The sequence below is a fragment of the Rattus norvegicus genome, chromosome 16 (genome assembly GCF_021556685.1).
Source record: "Rattus norvegicus strain SHRSP/BbbUtx chromosome 16, alternate assembly SHRSP_T2T, whole genome shotgun sequence".
Classification (NCBI taxonomy): domain Eukaryota; kingdom Metazoa; phylum Chordata; class Mammalia; order Rodentia; family Muridae; genus Rattus; species Rattus norvegicus.
Window position 1 is genome coordinate 65537526 of NC_141549.1, and position 23437 is coordinate 65560962.

At 44.6% G+C, this 23437-nt stretch overlaps 1 protein-coding gene and 1 pseudogene across 1 annotated transcript; both read left to right on the forward strand.

Annotated features, from left to right (window-relative positions):
- Erich1 (glutamate-rich 1) overlaps positions 1-23437 on the forward strand; it is a gene marked incomplete at its 5' end in the record, with an annotated part of 52793804 nt that overhangs the window by 34666966 nt on the left and 18103401 nt on the right.
- Positions 3336-4395, forward strand: LOC148000591 (large ribosomal subunit protein uL6 pseudogene; annotated as a pseudogene). Its single transcript, XR_015640141.1, has 2 exons — positions 3336-3340; positions 3768-4395. The product of XR_015640141.1 is annotated as a large ribosomal subunit protein uL6 pseudogene (transcript).

The window sequence follows — 23437 nt, forward strand, 5'->3', positions numbered from 1 at the left end:
CAGGGGCCACTCCTTCCACCTCCTCACCCCTGCGCTCACTTGGACACTTCTGCATCTACTTCCCGTGCTGTTGGCTTCTAGCTCACGCCTGCACCCATCTGTCTAAAGATGCCCGCTTCCCCATCACATCACACTGTGTTGCCCTCCCTTTAGTCCGTATCTCCATGGCTTTCATGCTAGTGCTCATTTCCTGCCTGTGTCTTTCATCTGAAACAGGACTTCTCAAATGTGTGACCCTCTCACGGGGGTCACGTATGAGATGGCCTGCATATCAGATATTTGTACTATGATTCATAACAGTAGGAAAATTACAGTTATGACGTGGCAACGAAAATAATTTTATGGCCAAGGGTCACCACACTGTGAGGAACTGTATTAAAGGGCTACAGCATTAGGGAGATTGAGAACCACTGATCTAGAAGGGAAACTTGGGAACGCCTGAGCCTCATCTTTTATCTTCAAAGTCCACACAGAAAGTCCTTACCCACATTCAATGAATGTTTGCTGGGTGAATGAACGTCCTCATTTCTTTGTACTTCCTCTCCCCATCTCCAGCGTTGCTAAAACGGCATACTGCCCATCTCAGTGGCACCTACCTTTAATGCCAGCACTTGAAAAGCAGAGAGGCTGGTGGATCTCTGAGAGCTAACTTCAGGACTACACAGTGAGTGAGAATGTCTCAAAACAAACAAACAAACAAACACAAAACACAAAACAAAAACCTTAAAAACTAAAACACAAGAAACAAACACAAGAGCCAGTCACCCCCAGGCATGTGCATGCCGCATGCTGAGTTAAGAAGCCCCTATCAGCTACACTTCTATCTGACTAAGATAACTCGGCTCAAATGCTACACCTTTTACCAGCACTCTTTTCCTCTCTCTTGGATAGTCTTTTCCACAATGGTCTAGCTTTGTTTTTCTATCTAAGCTACAAGCCCGAAGGGCGCCTAATGAGAGGAAGTAAATAGCGCTTAGTTTTGCATCTCAGAGTTAGCAAAATGTCTGCTTCCTAGCAGGGATCAAAACTTGTGAATAGATGCCCCCCCCCAGCTTTGATTAAATAGATTAGTATATGCTGACCTGAGTTTGAGGGAATTCTGTTATTGTGGAGGGGACCAAGCATTCATGGTGTTATCATAGCCTCGTGTTTGCATCTAGAAATGATAGAAATAAATCCAGACCCAGAGGGATGCAGGGAAGGTTTTCTTGGGACATCTGCTCCAGCCAGAAAGGAAAGGCAGATATGACATAGGGGAGGTAATCCAGGCAGCTTCTAGAACAAAGGTAAGGGAGTAGGTAACAAAGAACGACGGAGCAAGCTCTCAACAGGTCCTCCCTGCAAAGGGATTCAAACAGTAGCTTCTGGCCTTGCGTGGTCAGAGTCTGAGCTCAGTTCAGGTAGCGTATTGATCCGTTTTGACATCTAAGGGAAGGTGGCCTTCTGAAGGCTGAGCTTGTTTGCATCTATAGAGCTGGAGCTCAGGGTTTTGTTTTGTATTGACTCAGAAGCAGTTCTCATCTCAAAAGGAATGAGGTAGTTTATTCTGGAGCCAAGCGGAAGTGAACCTGGCCCAGAAACATAGATTTGAGTTTCCTCAAACACTGGGTTCCACTGTGGAAGATTACATGAGAGCCTATTAGTTTAGGACAAAGAGAGTCATATATTAAAGTGTCGATCAAGAACAGATAGGTGGGTCGGAGCAAAGCAGGAGAACTCTGCAATAGGTTTCAGACCTATTCCAAGTGGGGGTGACCATTTGGTAGCAAAGACATGCTGATAGAGAGAGACAGAGAGACAGACAGAGACAGAGAGACAGAGACAGAGAGACAGATACAGAGTCAGAGACAGAGAGGAGATAAAGAGATCAAGAGAGACAGAGACCTAAAGACATTGAGACACAGAGACAGAGGCAGGGGCAGGAACAGAATGGAGTAGGTGGCACCAGCTGCCCATCGTTGAGGGACCCAAAGTATCAGGAACATGTGCACCCCTTTTCCTTGTCACCTTCATCAGCTTCCCCATCATCTGCATTAGATTCCCAAGCCACAGATGTTTGCAGCCTGGGAGCTGTGGAAGCTTTCTCTATTAATTTTTTCCAGCACCGATCTGGAGCGAACCACAGAGAGGAATGCCAGGCTTATCCCACTACAGGTGCCAGTTCCTAAGGCTGCTTTCCCAAATCTGGCTGGGAAGGGGCCCAGTGAAATGGTCAGTGGAGAGTGCAGGAAAACCACGCCTCTTAACAGTCCCCCCACTCCTAGTCCTATCCAGAAACAGAGGTGCCATCTTGCTTTAAATCAGTTTCTGACTGCCGGGTCGGTCCATTGCAATAACAGACTTGACATCTGCCCTGCTAACTGCAAGTAAGGTGGGCAGAGGCTACTCACTTTCATTAAGAACTGCCTTTGGAGGACAGACCTCCCCACATGGCAACAGCAGTGGTCATATTCCTTTATGGGGGTGAAGACATTTAGACTACCAGAGAGATTTCCTAAAAGTATTGAGAAAGCAACACCAGGAAGGCACTATAGCATCGTGCAAATGTTTACTGCCCAAAATGTGAAAATTGTTTTCTATTTCACAAAGAGAAAAAGCTTGAAAAATAAGAAGGGTAGAAAAATGATGTTTAAATAATAAGACTGGCCTTTGAGATCAGTTGACAGTTGTGTAGATCTGAGGTCCTCTGGAACAACGTTTTTTGGGGATGTCTAATGTTACAGTTTAATTTTTTTCTGTATTTAGGAGTTTACTTTTATTTTATGTGTATGAGTGTTTTGCCTACAGCCTACACATGTGTCCGTGCACCCTGGATGTGCCTGAGTCTCAAGGAATCCAGAAAAGGGTATTGGATCCCCCTGGAACTGGAGTTCCAGATGGTTGCAAACAACCATGTGGGTGCTGGGAATTGAACCTAGAACTTCTGGAAGAGCAGCCAGGGTCCTTAACCACTGAGCTGTCTCTCTAGCTCCAGATACGCGGCAAGGGTGGAATGAAGTGGTGGTGGTGATGGGGGGGATGGTCCTGTCTAAACGCTGCGGTGCTAATCCACCGGGATTATCTCTCACGTGACTTTTCAGGTTAACATGATAATTTCTTGGCCACTTTTAGGTATTTTACTTTTACTGTCTCATATTGCCTAAGAGACAGTGACAACTGCTTGTTCCTATAATTCCTACATAATTCAACAGAGGGACGAGAATTCAGCACACTGATCTACTTTTGGAATTCACTTAGTGCTGTGGGTTGACTCTGTCTCCAAAGTCCGTGTGTTGAAACTAACTCCCTTGTGCAGCATGGTGGGGAGGCAGAGCTCCACCCTCTCGACTCAACTAATGCCGTAATGGTGGATGCAGGTTTGTTATACAAGGGAGTCTTGATCTCCTATTGTGTCCTCCCTCTTCTCCTCACTTACCCTTGGGTCTTCTTTTATGGAGTGACAAATCATGAAACCATATTCATTGAGCTCGGCCTCTAGAACCATTTGTTAAAAATAAACATTCTGTTCTTTGTAGATTGCTATATTGGTTCATGTTCTCATCACTGAGACAAAATGCTTGGTACAGACATGTAGGATGATGTCATTATGCAGGTGAAGGCAGGTACAGGATAGAATGAGGCCTGTCATTGGACGAGAAGGAAGGATGGGTGGGGGAAAAGTTTTAGAGAGGAGGAGAAGACTGGAGGGAGGAGAGAGAGCAGCCAGGAGAACATGGAGGCAAATGTTAAGATTCCATTCTGGCTTTCTTTGTCCCATCTACTGCAAGAAAGGAGACCATTCTCGGCAATCAGACTGTCGACATTCCAGAAAATGTGGACATCACTCTGAAGGGGCGCACAGCCATTGTGGAGGGCCCCAGGGGAACCCTGCGGAGGGACTTCAATCACATCAATGTAGAACTGAGTCTTCTTGGAAAGAAAGAGAAAAGGCTCCGTGTTGACAAGTGGTGGGGTAATGGGAAGGAACTGGCCACTGTCAGAACCATCTGCAGTCACGTTCAGAACATGATAAAGGGTGTGACACAGGGCTTCTGTTACAAGATGAGGTCTGTGTATGCTCACTTCCCCATCAACGTCGTTATTCAGGAGAATGGGTCTTTGGTTGAAATCCGAAATTTCTTGGGTGAAAAATACATCCGGAGGGTTTGGATGAGGACAAATGTTGCTTGTTCTGTCTCTCAAGCCCAGAAGGATGAGTTAATCCTTGAAGGAAATGATATTGAACTTGTCTCAAATTCAGCGGCTCTGATTCAGCAAGGCACAACAGTTAAAAACAAGGATATCAGTAAGTTTTTGGACGGCATCTATGTTTCTGAGAAGGGAACCGTGCAGCAGGCTGACGAGTGAGACCTCAGTTTCCCAGCTCCAGAAACAAGATCCTGATCACAAGTACAATTTGGGCTCTTTGGGACAATAAAAGACATATATATATATATATATATATATATATATATATATATTTTTTTTTTTTTTTGGTTCTTTTTTTTTTTTTTCAGAGCTGGGGACCGAACCCAGGGCCTTGCGCTTCCTAGTTAAGCGCTCTACCACTGAGCTAAATCCCCAGCCCAAAAGACTTATATATTGAAAAAAAATTCCATTCTGTACCTTTACAGGTTATTATGAATATTCTTAAGGGATGAATGTGTACAGGGCTTTGTGTGTCTGGATGAGCAAATTATATCTTATTAATTGGATCAGAGGTATTGTGTTGTGTGTTCTTTCATTGGCGATTTAATTGAGTTCAAGAGAGTGTGTGGTGACTGGACACACTGGGTCGCCATGGAATTGGGTTATGTATGTCTGGCATGGTGGCAACCTGACTTGGGAACTAGATGGGTGGAGAGATTGTTGCGGGCTCAGAGAGTAGCCATCAGCAGTGTGATACGGGATGGAGCTTAGCAGGTGAGATGCTTTATTGTCTGAAATGAAAATATCCCACAGATAACGTGTGGCACTACAGTGCTGGATATAGTGTGGGTTAAAAGACGGCTTTTTTTTTTTTACTGCAACAGAGGCAACCTATGGGAGGAAGGATCTGTCTCAGCTTATGGTTTGAGGGTATAGCCCATCTTGATTGACAAGGCATGATACAGGTCATTAAAACAGGGGCATTAAGACTCCTGTCATCTCGGTGGAGAGGGAGGCAGAGAGAGTATGGGCTGGAACCAGGAAGGGTAACAATTGACCAAGCCACCCCACCTCTAGCTAGGTTGTCCAACCGTCTGATATTGTGAAATGCTCTTGTCTTCTATCAATGTGCCGGGCCTCGTTCACAGTTATCCTGGGATGCAAGCAGCCTGCAGTCACCAGGATGGACACGTCTATGAGAGTTCTACATCCTCCCAAAACAATTCCTTCACCTGGGACCCATGTGCTCAAATCCCAGGAGCCCATAAGGAACAACCCACATTCAAACCATAACAATGACCTAGTGGCTTCTGTTCCAGAGGCACAGACAAACTGAGATATGTAACCAAAATCAAAAGCTAGGAGAGGGGGTTGGGGATTTAGCTCAGTGGTAGAGCGCTTGCCTAGGAAGCGCAAGGCCCTGGGTTCAGTTCCCAGCTCCGAAAAAAAGAACCAAAAAAAAAAAAAAAAAAAAAAAAGCTAGGAGAGAGAACATGGGAGAGTGACTTACCAACTAGACGCTAATCTATGGCTGGAGTTGTGCTCAGGCTGTTGGCCAAATATTTGTGGATCTTTCCACTTTGGGATACATTTCCAGTTTACACTTTCCTGCCTCCCTTCTGAGGAAGGGAAGTGAGGGGGAAGAGTAGTGAGACGGGCTTTGGAGTCTGAGCTATGAGCAGGGATACTCTCTGTCATATCCTGGCTGCAGCGAAGGTGACCAGCTCCTCCTGTTTCCTGAATGAGCGGTTTCCCCATCGTGCGTGATTGACAGTACCAATCAAGAAGAACCGCTGGAAAACTAGGCCAGTTGTTATGTTAGCGGAAACGGCTTAATTGCTCTTTCTAGTCTGTTCTGAAGTCTTGACTACAAGGACAGAGGGATTGGCAACCTGCCAGACAATAGATTCTCCCTTCTCCCAGGAGGATGTATGACTCCGTTATCAATGGCAGTATCACTGGCTCTGATGGACAGAGGACTCACCCACCCAGCATGTCTCTCCTTCCACGTGTTTGCTTGGCCTTTTTTTTTTTTTTCGTTTTTCTTTAAAGTTTATTCAATGCAACATAATCTCCAACCTCACTGAGGTGGCTGACCACGTCCACGACCGAAACCCCCTCTAAACTGGAATTCCGTTGCTGAGCCAGCCCCAGCCTCAGCTTTCTTGTCCGCTCCAGGGGGCACAGCGCTCCTTCTGTAGGTGTCTCTGTCTGCCTCCCCTCTTGTGAATCTTGCAGGCCGCTCACCCTCTGGATCTTTGGGCCGAGGCATGCTGGTCTCGGGACGGCTGCGGCGCAGGGTAACCGGCACTCTCCGGAAGTAGGTGCAAGTAATCTCGGAGATACTGGATGCCCTCATTTGTGAGGTACCAGTAGAAATGTCTTTGCTTGGCCTTTTTAATGGGTTTCCTGCAAGTGGCTGCTTAGAGGTTATGGGTGGATGTCAGTTTGCCAACATCAGTTACTAGGTCTTCTTTTTTGTTTTGTTTTTGGTTTTTGGAGGATTGGGTGTGCATGTACATTTCCCCCAAGGCCTTTTTTTTTCTTTCTGAAATGTTGAAGATAGAATTTAGCCTTGGGCCTGTAGTCTTTTAGAATTTTTAAAAAATGATTTATGTGTAGGTGTGTGTGTGTGTGTGTGTGTGTGTCTTTGTGTATGTATGTACATTTAAAAATGATTTATGCGTCTGTGTATGTCTGTGTGTCTGTACATACATATATACACAGTACCTGCAGAGGCCAGAGGAAGGCATAGGCGCCCCTGAAGCTGGAGTCGCAGGTAGTTAGAACTTCTTGATCTGAGCACTGGGAACTGAACTTGGGTTCTCTGTAAGAGAAAGTAAGGCTCTTGTGCTTATAGTCTATATAAAATACGGTTCTTATTTTATTCAATAAAATAATGCCATGTATCAATGACCCAAGTCACTTCCTTCTAATTTCTCTCTCATAAAATAAACAGGACAAAGCCTTCTTTTTGGAAAATTTGCCAGTCAAATGCAAGGCTTTGCTTTTTTTTTTTTTTTTTCCTCCAGTTACTATTTGGTAAGGGAAGGAGGGTAGGGGAAAGGGGAAAAGGCGTGGGAGAGTGGTGCATATTCTCATAGATCCCCTTTAGGAACACAGTGGAAGGGCTCACAGAACGTATCTAGCAAGCTGGAACATTGCCAACCGCATGGCTCTGTCCCTCCATCGGTGGGAAAGTGCTCATTTTGAGCACAAGCTCTTTACATGCCGACATTCCCACTGCCCTGGGATATAGGGAATGTGCCTTGCCTGCCATTTTAGAAAGCTCTGAATTTCTGTGACCACGAGACCTTAGTGACCTGGAACAGAAGAGCTGGGAACTCTCAAGTCTCCTGAATTCCTTTGCTCAATCCTTTAGTGACCAGAATGTTCTCTTGGTTTCTAGGCAAGCTGAAAGCTGGTTTGTGGTCTATATAATACTTTTGTTTGTTTTTTGTTTTTGTTTTAAATGAAATATGTGATCTTACTGTGCCACCCCCATTTGTTTTCGACTAATGGACTTATTATATAATCTTCTCAGCCCCGCCTCCCGAGTGGCTGTGACTACGGTCATGCGCAGTAGTAACACCTGACTTGACCACGGAGAGTTAAAAAACCCTTGCCTTCTCTTTGCCAAGCTTCCCACACTGGAGTTTTATGGGGGTAAATTAAGCCCTGTAACTCTGTGTTTTCTTGTGTTAGGGACAGCTTATCAGTAATTTAGTCAAAGCCTAAGTGGAAAAGTCCACTCCTTTGTGGCGGTGTAAGCTCTGTTCGGTGGTTTGCCTACGAGTATAGCAGCTCTTTTCTTCTGTCTGTGAAACGGACAAGGGCTCCAGAGCTCATGGGCATAGAAAACAGGAGACTGGCCGCGTTTCTTTATCCACAACATAGACACTCTCCTTTCCACATTGTAGGGACACACACGCTAATAGTTAAGATTTGTACAGTGGTGCCCTACTTGGGGTTACTACTGCTGTGATAAAACAGCAGTTTGGGGAAGAAAGGGTTTATTTGGCTTATACTTCCACATCACTGTTCGTCATTGAAGTCGGGACAGGAACTCACACAGGGTAGGAGCTGGTGTAGCGGCCATGGAAGGGTGCAGCTACTGGCTTGTTTCTCACGGCTCATTCAGCCTGCTTTCTTGTAGAACCCAGATCCACCAGCCTAGGGATGGCCCCACCCACAGTGGGCTGGGCCTTCCTCCATTCGTGACGAATTGAGGAAATGCCCCACAACTGGATCTTATGGAGGCATTTCCTCAAGGGTGTCCCCCTTCTTTCGGACAGCTCTATCTTGGGTCAAACCGATATAAAAACGAGAACACATGTGTACTAAGTAGTTTGAATTGGGTTAATTTATTTTATATTTATTTTTGAGCCATAGTCTCATGGATCCCGGACTGGCCTCAAGCTTGCTGAGAAAGGATAACATTTCTGACCCTAATGCCTCCACCTTCTGATTTCTGGAATTTCGGGCTCTCAGTTTTCCCTGTGCTGGGGCTCAAAGCTAGGGTTTTATGAATCCTAGGCAGGAGCTACATCCTTAGGTCGGGTTCGTATTTTTTAGAATCTTCTCTCTGAAACGTCACAAAAACTCCACAGGAAGTTAACGTCACAGATGAAAACCCAGAGACTTTAGTCTTCTATCAGTGTCCCCACTTTCTGAAGGCAAGGCCAGCTTCTCCTTTGTCTCCTCACTTCTCTAAAATATATTGTTCCTTGTTGAAGGTGTCGAATGAGCTGGGCGCTAAGCCACTGCCTAGAGTTAGTTCTGAACTGAGGTTTCTCTGAGTAAAGAGTCGTGTATGCATTTGTAGCAGATGTGCAGTTTGGTCTTCATGTGGGTCCCCTGACAATTGGAGCACAGGTTGTCTCTGACTCTGTTGCCTGACACTGGATCCCCTTCCCCTAGCTGGACCACCTGGTTGGGCCTCTGGGAGTGGGAGGGGATGTGCTTAGTCCTACTGTGACTGGATGTCCCAAGGTGGGAGTACTCAAGGGGTGGGGCTTCCCTTTCTCTGAGGGGAAGGGGAGGTGCTAATGGGGGAGGGATTTGTAAGAATGGGCTTGGGAGAGGATGGATGGGGGGGGAGTACGTTCAGTGTGTAAAGGGAATAAATACATTAATTTTAGAAAAAGAGGCGTATGTACTGTTCAATAAGTTTGCTTTCCTCTCAACTATGTTCTCTGTTGCAAGAGCTGGTGACAACTGCAAATTTACAGGAGTTGAGAAAAAAGAATCGTAGTTTCTCCCTTCCACTGTAAATACGTTGTGTGATATACCGAGGGACCACAGCATAAGCACAAGCTGAAAAATCAGCCTTTTTGGACTTATTTGTGCATCTCTGGTGTGTCCTGGGTTTGTTTTAATGTTAACTCTTCAGAAGGAGGTCACCGTTACCAACACAATACAGTCAACTATGAGGAAGTTTTACTTCTTTGAAAGAAATAGTGTGGACACAACATTCGTTTCAAAGGAGCACAGAAGATCTTGTCCGTGGCTGGAACTTCTCCCTCAGCAGTGGACGATGTGAAGAATCTCATGACTGATGCAGTTCATTGATGTGGTTGATGGCGGCCACTTCCTCTTTTCTGGGAAATTGCAACAACCCTAGTCTGTCCAGATTAGAAATAATAAGCGTACTTTCTCAAGAAATCCTGGAGAACTGCTCATACCGAGTGAATCCATTTTTTCATTACCCCCAAAAAACTAAAAATTGTTTTACATAAGATTATCATGGCCCATCTTCAGTACACATGAGTAGAGTTATCAGGAACATGGGTAGGCAGAGCGCTAGCTCTCTCTCCCTTAGGCTGGTCGCTGCTTGTCTCAGAACTCTGAGAGCAGGAAAGTCACAAGTAGTTAGTTACATGACTAAGCCCACGATCTTAAAAAAAAAGAGGGCAGCCTCAAGGTCCAAATGATTTCTTTAATAAGGTTCTGAGCCCTAACACATGAGAATCCCAGCCTCTGTGAGCAGACAGGAGCAGATCAGGGATGTAAAAGAACCATTGCCTTGGGCCAAATCAGCATGTCAGACGTACTTGCCTTTTCTCTATACTGATGTCTCTCTCTGCAGAAATGACTGTCGAATGTGTAATTATTTTTATTCCCAGCACCATATTTGTTGAAAGGCTTTAAGTGGAAAATAAGAGCATCAGGTGATGAATTCAGACTGAGTTTTGAAATGGTCTCTCTCTCTCTCTCTCTCTCTCTCTCTCTCTCTCTCTCTCTCTCTCTCTTTCTCTCTCTCTCTTTTTGGAGCTGGGGACCGAACCCAGGGCCTTGCGCTTGCTAGGCAAGCGCTCTACCGCTGAGCTAAATCCCCAACCCCCCTCTCTCTCTCTTTTAAAAAGAGTTATTTATTCTATGTATATGAGTACACTGTAGCTGTCTTCAGGCACCCCGAAAGAGGGCATTGGATCCCATTACAGATGGTTGTGAGCCACCCTGTGGTTGCTGGGAATTGAACTCAGGACCTCTGGAAGAGCAGTCAGTGCTTTTAACCACTGAGCCATCTCTCCAGCCTGGATTCTCTCTCTCTTTTTAAGCTAATTCTGTACCTAGGTCTTATGGTTGCTCAGAGTCTCATGTTTCCAGTGTTTGTTTCCCAAGGATGACACTAATTTAAAAGTTTTGGAGCCTTTAGTAGACAGGGCCTACAGGCTGCAGAGGTTATAGACCAGTCCCCACTTCAATCTAGCTCTCTATGCTTCCTGACTTGCTGCTGTGAGAACAGCTCTTCTGCATACTAGCACCCCCACGGATCTCACCACCTCTTCTCTTTATGCCAGACTGAGACTCTCTCAAACTATAAGCAACAATAAAGTCTTTCTTCCCATGAATTACTTCTGTCACATATTCTGTCACAGTGACACAAAAGGAACTCATCCATGAGACTTAGTCATAGGTGACCAAGATGTTGTCTGTGAAGGTTGGAGGAAGACAGTCTCCAAGTGGTTCATTCTGATAGAATTACAGCTCATTTCTTCTTCGGGAGTAGGAGATGTTTTAAACTATCTTCTACAGGTGAGATGTAGAGACTTGGATGGTGGGGGAGTACTCCTTTAATCCCAGCACTCGGGAGGCAGAGGCAGCCAGATCTCTGTGAGTTCAAGGCCAGCCTGGTCTACATCGTGATTTCCAGGACAGCCAAGGCTACACAAAGAAACCCTTCCTCAAAAAACAAAAGCAAAGTAAAAAACAAACAAATGTAGAATCCAAAAACAGGCTGCTAGAGAGAGCGAGTAGCTCTCATGATTAAATATGTCTCTTTTTTTTTTTTTTTTTTTTTTGGTTCTTTTTTTTCGGAGCTGGGGACCGAACCCAGGGCCTTGCGCTTCCTAGGTAAGCGCTCTACCACTGAGCTAAATCCCCAGCCCCTAAATATGTCTTTTGATCACACAGCAGGATTGAATCATGGACCAAGTTAGATATGGCTCCTCCCCCCCACTTCCTAAGGCAGAACTTCACCATCCCTATGTAGAACAGGCTTCACAGAGCCTAGCTTCTCAGTGGCTTACCTACCAGCACATTGCCAAACTTTCTTATCCCATGAATAACCTCCAAGACCTCTGAGATTTTACCTCACTAACATATATAATCAAGCCACTCCCTGCACATCTTTAAAAAAACAAACTTCAAAACGTATATAATCTCTGATACTTTACCCCTAAGTCTGGAAAGCACCTGTTCAGTACTTTTCCTTGTCGGTAGGAATCTTTAACTCTTCTATGTTTCGCTTAACCAAATCCTTACTACTTCATTCACTCTTCTCTGTTCCCAAGGTTCATTTCTCCTCCAGCACAGGAGACAAGAACAGAAATACCTACAACACCATTGCTGTTACCCGGGGAATAGTATGGAAGATTTGTATGTTCTGAGCCTCAAAATTAGACCTGTTAGGATTGGAGAGATAGTTCAGCTTTTAAAGGTTGGGCTCATGACTGAACAACAAGTTAGTCCTTTTACCATATATCGGAAACAGAGGGTTGGGGGCTGGTTATGACAGTCTGCTGTGGCTTCCGTCTATATTGTACGCATCCCCCCACTAGTAACTAGAATTGCTGTCCCATTACATTCAACACTGTTTATAAGAGAGTTCATGTATGCATCAGTTAAGGTGAATTCCGTTTCTACACATTTTATTTATATACAGATTTAATATAGATCAGCAGGTGATAAATACCTCTATCATTCAACACAAGAAGCCTCTCCCTGAAAGGCAGTGTTATCTGCGTCTCTGACGTCCCCCCAGAGTTTTCTCTTACCTTTATAAATAAGCAAGCATACATGTTCACACACACACACATGCACACACGAATGCACGCACGCATGCACGCGCGTGAAAGGGGGCACAATTTGACTTGGTGCTAAAACTGAAAACAAAGACGAAGACCAGGAATAAAGTATCTTTTGGTTTGTGCTCCTTAAAATGGATCTACTTATGTTCATTTGTGGGTGTGTGCTGGGGTCTGGGGGTGAAGCTCAGATTTCTACCTTGTCATTCAAGAGTCTAAACTCTTTTTCTCCTCTTCCAGTTCAGAAACAGATATCCCTCTTTTATTTCCTGATCCCCAAACACTTATTGCTCTCCCGGTTTACTACTGGATGGAAGGGAGGACAGAGCTTTCAGGCAAGTGACCCTTCAAGAGGGTGACCTTTGACCTCACAGGGTATGATGTCTTTGTAATTCCTGCCTGCATCCAGACCCGAAGACTCAGTTTGTCATTTCTCTGGCCTGCGGTCCAGTACATCCCAGGTGCCCCCTATGCCTTTATGGATTCTCATTTCCTTGTAGGAAAAGCTCCTTTGTCACAGTGTGAAGGACTCAGAATGGGGGAGCGATTATGGAGCCTTCCGCCTATTAATTTATAGCCATTTTAGTGGCAGCAAGAATCACAGAGCTATGACGTTTTTGTTTTTTGGTTGTTTTTTTTTTTTTTTCAACTAGTAATTTACTCTCCTCTCCCACTGATGTTCAGTTTTAGTCAGAATCAAATATATTTCCTACTCCCCAGTTTCCCTGGGCACCAAACCGAAGGTTTGCTGAGGAGGAAGGCCAGGATGGCTCACGATGGTCCTCTCAATGTATGGGCCCACACACCTCTCACCAATCTGACACAGACTTTCAGGCCTCAATTTCATGGTCAGGAAATATATTTGGTTTTTCCTGAAAGAAAAAAAAAAAAAAAGTCCCACAGCCAAGGTCGACTGTCGGTTTCTGGTGGAGTTTGTCATACAGCTTCGAATACGGTGACTCATAGTCACAAGTCTGAATGGACCTACTTGCTATCATTTATTAAAAATGAGTTCCCACCATGAGGGAGGCTGGCTGGCTTGTGTAAATTATGCCGCTGGAGCCCAGGGCTGATGAAATTAAACTCAATGACACCACAGTCTCGGAGACAGCCCAGGTTTGCTATTTCTGTGGTTCCTTTTGGTCTCTATTTGTTTTGCTCCATGACACAAGGTCCTTTGCTGATGTCCCAGCTCTTGAATGAGGCACAGAAACACGGAAGATGGACAAAACTGTCCAGTCCTTCTCTCCCTGCTGGAAATGGGCTGTCATGAAGTCATCAGCCAAAAACAAAAAAACAAAACAAAACACCCCAACAACCTTGGGCGTTAGGGATGATTGAAGGTGGTACCTGAACAAACCCAGCCCAGATTTCTTCCTCTGGCAACCATCCTTATGGTGGGTGGAATATTCTAGATAAACAGCTAGAGGTCTCTCATACAGATGGGGCCAGCTACCCTCAGTAGAGATATTTCAAGGGCAACTCTCCCTACCAGGACCTGGTCTTTTGATTAAAGTTGCATAATCTTTTATTCTATTTAGGCAAAAAAAAAAAAAGTACATAATGACCCAAGTCCCCCAGAGGAGACTATCAATTTAGAATATGAAATATAAGCCCAGCACACGATGACGATAGCCCATTGACTATCTTGTTTCCTCCCTGTAGGCTTGTGTGTGCACACAGCCAATTATAACCGCGAGAAGAGCCTGGTAAAACGAGGCTCGGGGGAGAAGGTGGCGGATTTAAAATGTGCATCCAGTTTTATTTACCCCTTCTCTATTCTCCAGAGCATGCTCGCCCGTCCGTGTGTGCGGCAAACTTGGTAAACCAAAAGCAAACCAGATGACTGGCATGCTGTTTATTACTGTTTTTCAATAAGGATGATAAACGTCTATACCTGCTAAAAAAAAGTTCAACCAGAAGTAAATGAAGTGAAAACAGAGCCTTGCTTCTGGCTTCATCTCCAGTCCCCATGATGATCAATGTCCTATGTTTTCCTCCAAAGACAGTCTGCATGTGAGCAACATACATGTGTGTTCTTGCTTCTGCTGTCTGTATGCATAAGTCATCATCTCTGTAAACCCTGTTGGACAGCTCACTTTTTAATTTTTTTTTTAACCTGATGGTGTATCTTGGACATTCTTCCAAGATCGCTATCCTACAACTTTTTGCTAATACAAAACTACCACCAAGAATGAGGTGATATAAGGTTTATTTTTACCCCGATGTGACTGGTGGAATGCCCACCTCTCATGGGGAGTTCCCTCGCATATGACATGACCTTATTACCCAGTGGCTTTCTTCCTAAACTCTGACAACTCTATCTTCCAGCTGCTTTTTGTCTTACTACTACTCAGCCCACCCTGTCTCAGTCAGGTTTCGGGGATCCCCTGACCCTTTCTCTGGGTATAATGTAGTTCACTGGATTTCATTTAGATTCATCTCAGTAAATGGTTTTCTGAAACAGGACTTAAGCCAGTTAAATGTTAGATTCTTACTGAATGGGGAGTGGTGCACACACCTTTAATCCCAGCATTCAGGAGGCAGAGGAAGGTGGATCTCAGAGTTCAAGACCAGCCTGGTCTACAGAGCAAGTTCCAAGACATTCAGAGAAACCCTGTCTCAAGAAACAAAAATAAAACAAACAAAAGTGTTAGCTTCTTTACGGTTATTTCTTTGGAGAAGACGGTTTCCGTTACTTTAAAGATGTATCACATCTAGGGTAATTCAAGCATTTGGGCTAATAGCCACTTATCAATGAGTGCATACCATGTGTGTTTTTCTGTGATTGGGTTACCTCACTCAGGATGATATTTTCCAGTTCCCTCCATTTGCCTATGAATTTCATAAAGTCATTGTTTTTGATAGCTGAGTAATATTCCATTGTGTAGATGTATCACATTTTCTGTATCCATTCCTCTGTTGAAGGGCATCTGGGTCTAGAATACAGCAAATACAGAGGCGAATGCCAGCAGCAAACCACTGAACTGAGAGTGGGACCCCCATTGAAGGAATCAGAGAAAGGACTGGAAGAGCTTGAAGGGGCTCGAGACCCCTTATGAACAACAATGCCAACCAACCGGAGCTTCCAAGGACTAAGCCACTACCCAAAGACTATACATGGACTGACCCTGGGCTCCAACCTCATAGGTAGCAATGAATATCCTAGTAAGAGCACCAGTGGAAGGGGAAGCCCTTGGTCCTGCCAAGGCTGAACCCCCAGTGAACGTGATTGTTGGGGGAGGGTGGTAATGGTGGGAGGATGGGAAGGGGAACACCCATAAAGAAGGGGAGAGGGAGGGATTAGGGGGATGTTGGCCCGGAAACTGGCAAAGGGAATAACATTCGAAATGTAAATAAGAAATACTCAAGTTAATAAAGAAAAAACAGAAAAAAAAAAAAGATGTATCATGCATGCTCCAATGTTTAACCAAACCTTCCAAAGGGCACCGACTATGTGTCTTTTGATCAATTTACTTTCTAATGAATCTAGTCATGAATCTTGTAAAAGAAAATGTTTAAGTAGGCTTATGATTTCAGAAGGTAAGAAGCCATGATGGCCGATCCGGAGCGGCTGAAAGCTCACGTCTGGTTCCACAAACAGGAAACACAGAGCACACTGGGAATAGCTCAGGTCATTTTAAACCTCAAAGGCCACCGCCACTGACACGCCCGCTCTGAGGGGGATCCTGCAGGTATCCACGCAGGCAGTGATCTTCGAAGAGATGAGAACGAAAACCTGGTTCAGATTGGTTCGTCAGCCTGGATCAGACTTGAGGGAGTCTAATGACAGACAGGCGGTTCATTGTCGGCATATTTAAGCCACGGCACGATTTGGGAAAAAGTTTCTGGGCAACCATCCAGGTGCACGGTAAAGTTTAATGTGTGATGACACAGAAACTCCTTAACATATGAGCATGAAGGCGGGGTCTGTCGCTAATAGGCTTAGAAGTTAGTGTGATCTCTGGTTCAACCATATAGAGATCAGCAAGCTACAAAAGACCTGGTATGTCTACGAGGTATGGGGCTAACTGGGAGCTGAGGAGGGAGGTCTGGGATAAACATAGGGCATTCAGGTAAGATCTGCCTCTATAGCAAAAGGTGGGTGAGGGCCACAAATAGCCAAGTTAACAAACAAGTTAACAAAATCCACTTTCAGAGTTTAGGGTGGGAAAACAGGGATCCTATCTCCTCCCCTGAGGAGAGCTCTCTGTGTGTTTAACATTCCTGCTTCCCTAGTGTGGGCACAAGGATCTTTGAGTCCCCAATACTCCTCCAACAAGGCCACATTACCTAGCCCTTCTCATACAATTCCATCTACTGGGGAGTGTGTATTCAAACATGTGCGCGTCTGGAGACCATTCTCATTCAAATCACCACATCTTGCTTTTACACTTGTGACATATGTCATTAATTTAAATTTTTGAATAAAATCTCATTCCTTTTTGATGCTCCCTCCTCCCTGTGGCTGGTCTGTGGCTGTTTCAATATTGTTCTGGTGTGTGTGTGTATGTGTGTGGGGGTGTGTGTGTGTCTGTGTATGCATGGGGAGAGATTGCATATATGTGTCAGATTGGTTAAGATTTTGAACAAAGCTTATGCTGTCCCAACGGAAGTCATTTAAAACTGAAAAGTGGCACAGCTATGACATATCCCATTGGCAATTTCTTGCTAGCCTCGTTTATGTAGACTCCAGCTTCCTGTCCCCAGTGGTGTCTTACAGCCGTGAGTCAGTATGTCCTGTGGTGTAGTCAGTCTGTCCTGTCTAACCTTAGCCCTATCAACTTCTCGTCTTCTGGAGGAAGTCTTATGAGGAAAATGAATCCTTCAGACTTGCTTAGAAGTCTGTGGATGGCCCCTGGATCTCTGTCACCTGTTATCCTGTTCTGGGCTTCTGGGATTACTTCCAAGGTCACCTTCTTAGAATCATGACTGTTATGGTTGCTGTATTCACTATCTAGTTTAATGGTGGCTACTTGTTGAAGACCTCTCAATATGTTATATTGGATGGAGACATTAAAGCCCAAGTTACATTCATTTAGTAGAGTCCAGCGTTGGCGTTCTGTCTAATTCTAAACTCTAGCAATCTTAATTTTGTATGTCACACTTCTACGGTAAGACTGGCATTTTTGAGTCACTAGTGACTAAAATGAAACACAGGGACAAGCACCAATGTTCCCCTTTATTTTTCTCAGTTTCTCTTACAACAGCACTAAAGAAAAGGCCCTAAGTGCCCTTGACAATTGCCACATCGTCCTTAGCCACTTCTATCTTGATTATTGAGAATCCAGACTGGCTTCGTTTATTTTCAAGATCCGATGACCATTCACTTTAAGATAACGCCCAGGTATTCATTTCCAAACCCCAAAATGTCATCTCAGCATTAACTGCTGTTTTTAATTCAGTTCTCCATAAGTGCTCCCAATCCAACACACCACCAAACCAAAGGCATTGATTGACCTTACATCCCTAAGACCTATGCCTTCAGGTAGGCTTGCCAATAACTCACCAGCTTAGATAAGCTTCTCAAGGGGTGGATGCTCTCTCTCTCTCTCTCTCTCCCTCTCTCCCTCTCTCTCTTCCTCTCTTCTTTCCCCACCCCCAGTACTGAGATCTGCTCCCAGGGCCTCATGAGTGCTGTACAAATGCATTACCACCAAGTTGTATTCCTTAGGTCAGACCTTTGTTTTTCCATTGCTGCTAACTTCTTAAAGCCCACAGCTACTTTGCATGTTTTCTAGACAGGCCAAATGTCACCGCTCCTGCCTATAGGACTGAGGGACTTTTTTGAGACGGTGATGATCATCTTAAGGAAACACCCTCCCCCATTAGTCTTCTTTTCTTACTTTCTGTTTGACATTGAGAAGGTAGGACAACTGTCAAACCATGCTCATCCTTGCGTACTCTGGCATGACAGGAGTCATATTAACCCATACATGGAGATGTTCATGCACATGGGCCCCTCACATCCCATTCCTTCTCCTCTTCTTTACCTTCCTCCCCTTCTTTCTTTTCTCTGGCTTTTGTGAGATGTGGCTTCATTGTGTAGCCCAGGCTGGTGAGGACAGTCAGTCATCTTTCCTCAGTACTGGGATTATAGCATGAGTCCCAGCCTCCAACCCCTTCTCAAGCCCTCTCCCTTCCCCATGGTCTCTGCCCAAGCTGTTGTTTGGAGACATGTTACTCTTTCTCACTTTCATTCCCTTTGGGCGCAAAAAAGAAGTCAGTTTGTTCTCATTTGGATGCTGCTGAGAGTGTGTGGGGACAATGTCACTTGTTCTTAGTAAACTCACTCTGCAAACACAGGGATCTCTCTGAGACAGCTTCTCTCCAAGGTGAACCCAGGCTACTTGTTATAAGTCTTCAGCCTAGATGAGGGCAGAGAGCTAAACTATAAATGGGCACCGACTATTAAACTCGAAGAGGAGCTAAAGACCAAGATATTTGGAATAAAGAAGACTTGGGAAATCTCAGTTGGTGATGAAAGAATTTAAATCCTTATCTTCTGCTATTTATTTATTTATTTGCCAAGAGAGTTTATCCTGACCCATGAGAGAATTTATAGGCATTTAGTTTTCCCTTCTCATATCTCAGGCACTATTAATCATAAAACATCTTTTTATGGGGCTGGAGTCATGATGGCCCAGCAGTTAAGAGAGCTTGGTAACTCTTGTAGAGGACCAGAATTCAGTTCCCAGCGCTCAAGTCAGATGACAGCTTGAGTTGATCTGGCATCCTATTCTGACCTTCACAGATGCACAGATATATGCACACACCCCATGCATGCGTGTGCATACACACACACACACACCTGCACAGGCACACACAAACCCATATACACACACACATACACACAAACCCATACACACACACACTCATGCACAAAGAAAACCATACACTCATACACCTACACCTACACACACACACACACACAAACCCATACACACACACACACACACACAAACCCATACATACATGCACACAAACCCATATATACATGCACACATACACACAAACCCATACACACATACACACACACACACACACACACACACACACACCTGCACAGGCACACAAAAACCCATATACACACACATTCACACAAACCCATACACACACACACTCACGCACAAAGAAAACCATACACATATACACCTACACCTACACCTACACATACACATACACACACACACACACACAAACCCATACACACACACACAAACCCATACATACATGCACACATACACACAAGCCCATACACACACACACACACACACACACACACACACACACACACAAATAAACTGTCAAACATCTCCTAGGAAATGTACTATTTGTATTCTACAAATGGAAGAAGTGACCCTAGAGGGGCTGAGAAGCCAAGACACTTCAGTCAACCAGGTGCTTTCCTTTGTGTGTTTCCGGCTGCAGCCCTAGATCTCCGTGTCTGTCCTGTGTGCTTCTGTGTGCCTGTAGTGCTGTTCCTGGTACAGTACTCCTGCCACCGTGAGCTACCTCAATACAGGTCTAAAAGTCCCAAATGTGGACCAGAACATCACAGGCTGGGAGCCTACTGAACCCTTTTTCTTTCTTGTTAATTCTCCTTGGTATTTTGTGGTACTGAGGGAGCTCTGACTAACACTGTATTCATCAGTTGCTCTGGAGTTCCCTCCTGCCCATCGCAGCTGCTAAAACCCAGGATGGGGCTGCCCCGTCTTGTGTGCGTCTGTTTGTACTGGAATTATTATAAAAGTGGACGTGACCTACATTGTTTGCTTGTTTGTTTACAATGCATTGGCCAGATCTTCCTGCCCCTCCTCTAGCTAAAAGGTAGATGGTTATTGCAGTGGCTAACAGAGGAATAGATGGAGAAGTGTTTGGCAGACAATAGTAGATCCCCATGGGATATAAGGATTGAATGATACGATCTATATAAAAATGTCTATGGTCGTGAGAGGCCGTTGGTGGTCACCAGGGATTGTTAGGTTTCACGTGCCTTCAACCCACAGCATTTACCCTTATACGGGCTTCCCACCAGGAGTTCATCCTGAATTGCGGCTGAATCTTGTCTAATCTCCATCCACTTTATTTCATTTGTTTGTTTTTGTTTTAGAAGCAGGGTTTATCTGTCTATCTCTGGCTGTCCCCAGAACTCACAGAGCTCTGCCCGCCTCCGCCTCCCGATTGCTGAATGAATGCCGTTGTGGTGGACGGTAGGTGTGACTTCCTTTCCAGAACCTTGCAGTCCTGTAGGATTCTCAGTGGAGTGGATGGCTTCAGGCATCGCTCTCAGAACAAGAGGATGGATGCTTGCGAAATCTTAACACTTGGGTGTACTTGGGTTTATCCTAATTCCTGAATGGTGAGTAGCCCGCTTCTAATCCCTTCCTTTGCTAAGAGTCGTATCAGGTGTGGAATGCTGAACTTCAGTGGGTGAGGCCCAGGCAGTGCAAACTTCTGTAATGATAACAGGGTCAGTGGAAAGCAGCAGAATGTTCCATGACCCACCGTTTGGTGTGGGCCAGTGGTGAAGGTCAACTGACGTATCTGACTGTGAGTCCGTCATCCTTCAAATGGGTCCACACCCATTTTGTTCTAGAAAACAAACCAAAGCGAATTCACGAGTGCAGGTCCTGGTTTTAAAAATGTGCCGAATTCGTACAAGGGGAGCAAGAACCCAGGCCTCTTCCCGGTATAAGAAGAGTTTAGTTGCAGAATTGAAGCATTAAGAGTCATTTTGTCATTGGATGGAAGTCTGATTCTTTGTGGAAAGCAAAAGACTGTGTGAGTGGGGGCCAGGGAGGGCGAGGGAGAAATGGGTCAGGGAGTAAAAGTACTAGCTGTCCTTGCAGAAGACCTGGGTTTGGTTCCCAGCACCACATTGGTCAGATCCCATAACCTTCTCTGGCCTCCTCAGACACCTGCAGGCATGTGGTTAAACTTAGTAACACACACACCAAATAAAAAAAAAATTTAAATGACAACCAAAAGACTAGAGTATCTAATTCCTATCTTGGTGCTTAGAATCACAAGGAGATGCTCACCGGGGGTTGAAAGGGACAGATAAAAATTCAAATGCTCCAGGAAGTCAGTTCCTTTAGATGCTTAGCCTTCATTGTCTGGAGGTGACAGGGCAATAGCCCTTCAGGCGTTGCCAGGAATAGGTCAGATGTCCAGAGGTGACTTGAGAATTATGGGGTGGGTGAGATCATTACCAATGTATCTTCGCTCAGCCTATCACCTCAGAAATGACTGGTATGTCATCTCCAGAGGTCAGGAGTGCGTCTTAGATAACTCGTGAACCAAAGGAATTCGAGAGCTATTTTTGGTACAAGGAGAGATCAACCCTCTCTTTGGATAGTCCAAAGAATGGTAGCTAAGAGCACAGTCTTGGGAAGAAGAATGTCTCACAGTAATTCAGACTTCCAATGGTTTAGACTAGTTTCCCCTGTTTGTGAGAGGTGTCTTTGCTAACATCGAGACTCTAGTGAATGACGTTGCCTTGTGTGACGTGTAGATCACATTTCTATGCATGAGTGCAATTGCCTACAGAGGCCAGAAAAATGTGTTGGATCCTCTGGAGCTGGAGTTACAGGTGACCGTAAGCCACTCAGTGTGGCTGCTAGGGACTGAATTCAGGTCCCCTGGAAGAGCAGTGTGAGCTCACTCTTAACTGCTGGACCATCTCTCTAGGCTCCTGCATCTTCTCAAACTTTGAAATATAGAACCAATGACGTTATAGCTTTTAAAAAAATCTATTATTATTTACTGTTGAATATCTTCAAATTATTTAGTTATGTTTTCCTTTTCTGTGGTGTGGTCTTCCACTTCTGATTTCAGTTCATTTATTTGAAGGTATAATAATAATCTTTCTACTACAATGTGCAAGCTGGCACTGGAGGCCTGGCCTCATGGTATCACTCCCACTACCTGAGATAACGAGTGCCCGGATCTTTTTCAAGTGAGTAAGAGTACACATGAATAAAGAGCCCAACAAAACCCAAACAGGTGAAAAGCAACTTCAAATTTAAAGCACTTCTAGACCCAAGCCTAAGACACAATGAGGCCGTAATAATTACCTAATGATCAGTATTTTGACAGGTATTTTTAAGATTTATTTTTGTTATCTCTTTAGTTACGTGCAGGTGTGTGTCTTTGTGTGTGGGGATGTGATCCTGAGGATAGGTGCCCTCAGGGGTTGGAAGAAAACCTTGGCTTTCTTGGAGCTGTGTCATAGGTGGTTGTGAACTGAACTTGGGTCCCCTACAAGAGCAGGGCATCATTCTTAATTGGGGAACTATCTTTCTGGACCCCCTGCAGTTACTGATAAGGGTAAACAGAGAGAGTCCAGAATGAAACCAACATGGGTGTGGCCAATCCAAGTTCAGTGAGGGAGGAGTAGTCATGTGAACCACGGCGTGGGAACAATTGGGCTTCCATGTGCAATAACAAAAATAATACACCACACCACATAGAAAAGTTAACTTGAAACATAAGGCCATTTACGACACAGTCGGTAAAAGCATTTGCCAAGCCTGACAACCTGAGCTGAATTCCTGAAACTCATACAGCAGGAGAGAAGCAAGTCCTATCAGTTGTCATATGACCTCCAAACATGCACTATAGTATACACACACACACACACCACACACACACACACACACACACACACACACACACACACACACTCACACACACACATTAAAATGAATCATAGGCTTAAACATAAGAACTAAATTATAAAACTTATACAAAAAATGTCAAAGAATCTTTGTGATAATGTGTTAGTCATAGTACTAGGATAGGGTACAAAAAATACACAAAAAAGTAAAAATCATTTTTTTTTTCGGAGCTGGGGACCGAACCCAGGGCCTTGGCAGGCTTCCTAGGCAAGCGCTCTACCACTGAGCTAAATCCCCAACCCCGTAAAAATCATTTTACTTTGACACAAAAATTGTTTGTCAAAAGACCCTTATAAATGAAATTTAACATTTTTATTT